Source organism: Elephantulus edwardii, unplaced genomic scaffold (assembly GCF_000299155.1).
Source record: "Elephantulus edwardii isolate Elephantulus edwardi_28Jun2011 unplaced genomic scaffold, EleEdw1.0 scaffold00101, whole genome shotgun sequence".
Lineage (NCBI taxonomy): Eukaryota > Metazoa > Chordata > Mammalia > Macroscelidea > Macroscelididae > Elephantulus > Elephantulus edwardii.
Genome location: NW_006399851.1, coordinates 730,034 through 737,050, shown reverse-complemented (window position 1 = coordinate 737,050; position 7,017 = coordinate 730,034).

The window sequence follows — 7,017 nt, the reverse complement described above, 5'->3', positions numbered from 1 at the left end:
AAGAATCTTTGGAGAAGCTCAGTATCAGCTGTGAAAATTAAGCCAGTTGCTGATTGTGGAGCAGACCATCAACAACTCACATGCAAGTTCAAACTAAAGGCAAAGAAGGTTAAATAAAATCCACAGGAACCAAAATTTGACCTTGAGTCTGTCTCATTTGAATTTCAAAACCATCTTGGGAACAGAGGAAAAGATTTGAGGCCTTGAACTCTAATGAGCAAAGACCAGATGAGCTGTGAGTGGATATAAAAAATATTATCCAGGAAGAATCCAAAAGGTCATTATAAAAACAGAGGAGGAAGATCAAGATGGATGTCAGAAGAGACTCTGAATATTACACTAGAATGCATAGAAGCCAAAGAAAAGGCAAGAAAGCAAGTAGTTGGGGAACTGAACAGAATATTTCAAAGGGCAGGTAGGAAAGACAAAGCAAAATATTGTGATGAAATTTGCAATGAGCAAGGTCCAAAGTCGTTTAGCATTTCTTAAGCTGAAGGAACAGAAAATAAATTCAAGCCTTGAGTTGCAATATTAAGAATGCTTTGGGCAGAATATTAAATGATCAAAGAGCATTATAAAAACATGAAGGAGTCTACAGTGTCACTGTAACAAAAAGAATTGGCTGACAAAGAAGAATTTCATGAAACAGGGTATGAGGAAGGGCCTGTAGTGATTATGGAGGAAGTTCAAACTACTCTGAATAAATTGGCAAAAAACAAAGCCCCAGGAATTGATGGCATACCAATTAACATATTTCAACAACAGATGCTGCCCTCGAAGCAATCACCAAGTTGTTCCAAGAAATCTGGAGGACAGTCACCTGGCCAACTAAAAGTGATCCATATTCCACTCTACAATTGTGGAAATTATTGAACTATATCATTAATATCACATGCAAGCAAGACCTTGCTAAAAATTATCAAAAAACAACTGTAACAATACATGAACAGAGAACTGACAGGTGTACAGTCTGGGTTTAGAAGAGGTCATAGCACTAGGATTATTATAGCCAATGTTAGATGGATCTTAGCTGAAAGCAGAGAGTACCAGAGGAATGTCTATCTGGGTCTCGTTGACTATGCAAAAACATTTGACTATGTGGATCCCAACAAACTGCCTAACTCTGAGAAGAATGAGAATCTGAGTACACTTGATTGAGTTTATGTGAAATCTATACTTGGACTAGGAGGCAGTCATCAAAACAAAGCAAGGAAACACTTCATGGTTCAAAATGAGGAAAGGTGCACACCTGGGATGCATCCTATATTCATACCTTTTTAATCAATATGCAAAAAGATCATCCAGGAGGCTGGGCTCTCTGAGGAGGAGTGGAATCAAAATTAGAGGAAAACTCATTAACAACCTGTGTTATGCAGATGACACAACCTTGGTTGCTGAAATTGAGGTGAATATGAAGCGTTTGCTGTAGAAGATCCAAAACTTCAATAAGTACTGAAGCTCGATATCAAGAAAAACAAAGATTCTCACTACTGGGCCAATTGGCTGCATCATGATACATGGTGAAGAAATTGAGATTATGAACAGCTTTAGTTTGCTTGACCCCACAATCAACACTCTTAGTACCAGTAGCCTGCTTTCTTCCTCTCCAGAATGAACCTGTTTATGCTCCTAGTAGTCCATGATTTATTCAATACTCTTCTCCAGTACCTAAACTCAAAGGCATTGATTCTTCTTCTATCATCCCTTGTCATTGTCCAGCTTTCTGAGGTATATCTAGATAAAGCAAGATTCAAGGCTCTTGTACTATGAGTTGGAGTGGACTCAACCATACATAATAACAACAGCTCCTCATTTAACATGGTTAAAGGATTAAGAATATGCCATTTGCGGGGGGGGGTGTATTGTGTACCAATGAAGGAGTTTTTCTTTTGCTTTTCAAGGAGAGGAGCAAATGGGGGGTAGGGGGTAGGGGTTTGTGCGGGGATAAGGGTGCAACAATGAATGAATGGAATTCCAAAATCTTTGTAGATGTTCACTGAAATGAAAAATAAACAACCTAAATTAAAAAAAAAAAAAAGAATATGCCATTTGGCCTAGTGGTAAGGAGCTGCAACTACAATCCCAGAGGTGCACGGTTCGAATCCACCAGATGCTCTGCCGGGGAAGAAGGGACAATCTCCCCCTGTACCAGTCAGATCTGATTTGACGGTACACTCACACAAAAATAATAAAATAAAAATTAAAAAAAAAGAATATGCCATCATGGAAAACTTAAGGTTATGCAAAAATGGAAGATGACTATATCAGATAATTAAATGGAAGACATTTCATAAATGCCAAATAACATCATTAACATAAATTCTAAAATATATTATTGTTGTTGTTGTTGTTTTATGTGATGTCATGTTGCTCGTGACTCATAGTGACCCTATGTACAACAACTCTGAACTCTGTGCCAACTTTACTGTCTCAAACACATCTACCCTCATTACCCCAGTCATTGTATCAATTTATCTCATCAATAGTCTCCCTCTCTTTCTCAATTTTTCCACCCTTCCAAGCATGATGTTCCTCTCTAAGGAAAGTTCTCTCCTTGCAACATGCCCAGAGTATATCAGATAAAGCCTGAGAATCTCCATGGAGCAGGCTGGCTTCATCCTCTCTAGGACGAACCTGTTTGTTTACCTGGCAGTCCATGGTATATTCAACACTCTTTTCCAGAACCGCAACTCAAAGGCATCAATTCTCTTTCTATCATTCTTAGTCATTGTCCAGCTGTCTGATGCATAGCAAGCAATATTGTGAAGACTATGGCCTAGATCAGGCTTACTTTAGTCTCCAGCCTGAAATCATTGCTCTTCAGTACTATGAAGAGATTCCTGACAGCTGACTTTCCAATTCAATTCATCTCTTGATTTCCTTGCTGCTGCTACCAAGAGTGCTTGTTGTTTGTAGAGCCAAGCAAACTAAAGCTGTTTACAATCTCAAGCTCTTCACCATTCATCATGATGCTGCCAATTGGCCCAGTGGTGAGAATCTTTGTTTTCTTGATACTGAGCTTTGGTTTGTATTGAAGGCTGCAGTCCTTGACCTTCTGCAGCAAGAGCTTCAAGTCCTCCTCAGTTTCAGCAAACAGGGTTGTGTCATCTGCATAACGCAGATTGTTAATGAATCTTCGTCCAATCCTGAAGCCACATTCCTCTTCATACAGCCCAGCCTTTCAGATGATCTGTTCTGCATATAGATTGAAAAGGTATGGAGACAGAATACATTCCTTCATACACTCTTCCCAATTTTGAACCATGTAGTATCTCCTTGCTCTGTTCTGATGACTGTCTCCTGGCCCAAGTATAGGTTTCATATAAGCACAATCAAATGTTCTGGGATTCCCATTCTTCTCAGAGTTAGCCACAAAGTTTGTGTTGTGATCCACAAAGTCAAATGCCTTTGCATAGTAAATGAAACACAGATAGACATTGATCTGGTATTCTCTGCTTTCAGCCATGATTCATCAGGCATTAGCTATAATATCCCTAGTACAATGGCCTCTTCTAAAACCAGCTTGCACTTCAGACTGCACATCCATTGATGTGCTATTCACACTCATGATCCAGAAAAATTGACACAAACCTTAACCATTACAACAAGACATTTCAACATTCATTACTGCCTGATGTACATCATTAGTGTGCAAAATAATGAGATAGTAGAGAGTTTTTATTTTTACAAGATATTGGTAAATGGCATAATCACAAAAGAAGATATAGGTAGGTATATATTTGTTCCAATTAGTTGTTGTCAAGTCAGTTCAGACACATGGCAGTCTTGTATATGAAAAGTAGAATAGCACTTTAATTTTCAATGCTATGACCTTGCAGAGGAAGGTCACCAGACCTAATCTCAAGTGATACTGAGTCAGTTTTAAGTACCACCATTCAACTAAAATAATCAAGGGCCTAAATGTTTACACTACCTCCCTCAGAGGAGGACCTTACTTTCAGAGGAGGAAATGATAACAATTTCAGAACAATATGATGTTTTACACATCAGCAGCACTTCCAGGTCCTTGACATTGTGAAACAGGAACATTGTGAAATCTCTGGGAAATATGTACTTTATTTTTTTTTTGGTCTTGCAGCATAACCAAAGTTGGTCATTAAAATCTGGCCCTCTAATCTTCTCTGCACTCTGTTCTCAATATCTCCAAGATTGTAGCAGTTGGTTTTTCATTTTCATAACCAGTCTTATTGGTATTAAATGCATTTCTGGGTCTTCTTTTTTAAATTATATTGGACTTTACCAGAAATCTCAGGGCAATTATACTTTTAACACAGAAGCAAACCCAGAAATCCAAGGAGATTTCCTGAAGGTGGCCATTCTGCCTAGGGTTTGAAAATCATCTCAGGATATCTTGCAATTATCAGCTGCAGAGTAAACTGGAAGTGCAATGAACATCTGACAAGTTTACTTTCCCTCCCAATTCTGAAGCTGACAAAACATTAGTTATTCTTAAATGCAATCCTGGGAGGCTTGTATTTATTTCTTTCTAATATTTTTATTCATTCATTATAAAGATATTTAAATGGTTGAAGTTTAGAGGAATGGATTTGAGTATTGGAGCAGCAAGATCAGCATATGTGATGATGGAAGTCTAAAGTAAGTTAAGAGGCTAGTATTTTATCAGGCACTATAGTATGTGGTTTTTGAGATACAATATTGAAGCACACAACTGCTAATAGAGAAGTTTATAGTTCAAATCCACAAGTCACTTTATAGTGGTATGCTTTAATGAAGATTCCAACCATGATAACCCTGGGGGATAATTTTAATTTCTCATAGAAGGTCTCCATGGATCACAATCAATTCAGTGACAACAACTGTGGGTTTAGTTTTGATCTACAGTGATGATAATGATTGGTGGACCACTTGTCATTCACTCCATCATTGCAAAATAGGAACAAATAATGGAAAATAGGAAGGGGAATAAAAAAGGAGAGGAGAAGAAAGTAAGGGAAGGAGAGGGAAAGTTAAGGAGAGAAGAAAGCGCATTTGTTTGGCAACGATGAGAAAATGGGTATATTTTAAAGCAATGCAGAAATAGTGTAAGTTAATTGCTAAGAGATTATATATAGACAATATTGTTGAGTACCTTTGAGTCAGAACTGACCCATAGCTGATCCTCTGGTGGGTTTTCAGAGGCAATTTTGCTTGGAAAGAGATTGCCCATCCTTCTTCTATGGAGCAGCTAGTGGATTTGAACCATGTGCCTCCAGGATTGCAGCACAGCATCTTCCCACTAAGCCACCAGAGATAAAAGCAAATTATTTGAGAAGTTGGACTCTATAAGGTCTTCTCTAATTCTGGTCAAAATCCATCTGACATCAACAAAAATATCCGTTGTGCCACAGACTCTTCTTAATCCAGCTTGAATTTCTGACAGTTTCCTGTTAATATACTGTTCTCACCATTTTAAATAACTCTCAACAAGATTTCTACTTGTTGTTGTTCTTAAGTGTCGTTGAGTCATAGAAGAGTCATACAGACCTTATGAACAAAAGAACTGAACACTTGTATAACTTTCATCATTTCTCCAAGTTCATAGGGTTTCCGAAGGCAAGCTATTTCAGAAGTGGATGCTACTCCTGCTTCCAAGCTTGTTTTAATCAGAAGCTCCACTAAACACTGTCCACCAAGGTTAACCATTACTGCATTTGGCATATTAGTGTCACAGTGTTTAGCATCACAGCAACCACAAGGTACCTCTGTACAGCAAATGGACAGACCAGTGCTATGCCACTTAGAAGAATGTTTGACCAAAAACAATTAAAACCAAGCCTGAGGGTTGCAGATTAATATCATCCATCTTTGGCTTATGGTATGGCTTGGCACTGACTACTATAGGTTTAAACAAACGGAACTTTGTTCTTTTCATATTGTGAGAATGCCCAAAAGTGGGTGACCAAGACAAGTGGAAGGGCTCAGCAATACCATCTGGGGCTTTTTTCTCTGATTTTCAGCCTGGTCAGCCTTGTCTACTTCTTTATCTTCATGCTGTGGTATACCATGCCCAGATAGTTATAATATCTTCAAGTCTTATATCTTGAACTTAGGAAGAGGCAATGTTTTTCTGAGGACATAATCTTTAAATTTCTTTTACATTCTCTCACATATTTTATTATTCAGAATTGTATCCCTCAACTACTGTTACCTGGAATATGAATATGGAGACAGGAATTTTGAGTGAAAGTATGAGTTGAGCAATCAATCAGCCAAAACCTCAAAGTATTTTTTTAACACTATTAAATGGAACAACTAATAAAAAACACTTATCCCGTTGTCCATAGGGTTTTTTAGGTAACTACTCAATAGAGAGTTGCACTGCTAGCTCAAGTACCATATCTCTCTAGGGATTCAAACCCACTAATAGCTACTCAACAACATGGAAACAGCCCAAATGTTCAATAACAACAGAATATATTGATAAATTGTGGTACATTCACATGATATAATACTACTCAGTACTCAGGAGCAATGATCTTGAAAAATACTGCATAACTTGGGAGACTGGAGAACGTTATGCTAAATGAACTAACACAATCTCATAAGGACAAATACTGTATAAGACTATTATTGTGAAAATAGAAGGATAACTAGTAAAACTTGTATGGGAGTTCAAGAGAGAGGAGGGATGGGAGCACAGGGTGAGAGTGGGTAGGGGGGAAATCACAAAGCCATAGAATATGATAGGTGGAGGAAGAACATAAAGAGAATGGCAACATCTCCCTGAAAAGACAGAGTAATGGTGGGCATAGTCTAATGGTTATTAATTTAATAAAACACTACATATGGGAATGATCATACAAAACACAATGTGAATGAAAGAAAGTTAAAGAGGTGGGGGGAAGAGCTGGGAATTTAGAAAAAGAGAAAGAAAGACAGATAGAAAGAGAGAGAGAGAGAGAGAGAAGGAAAGGGAGAGAGAAAGAGAAAGGAGAGAAAGAAAGAGAGAGAGGAGAGAGAGAGAGAGAGAGAGAGAGAGAGAGAGAGAAAGAAAGA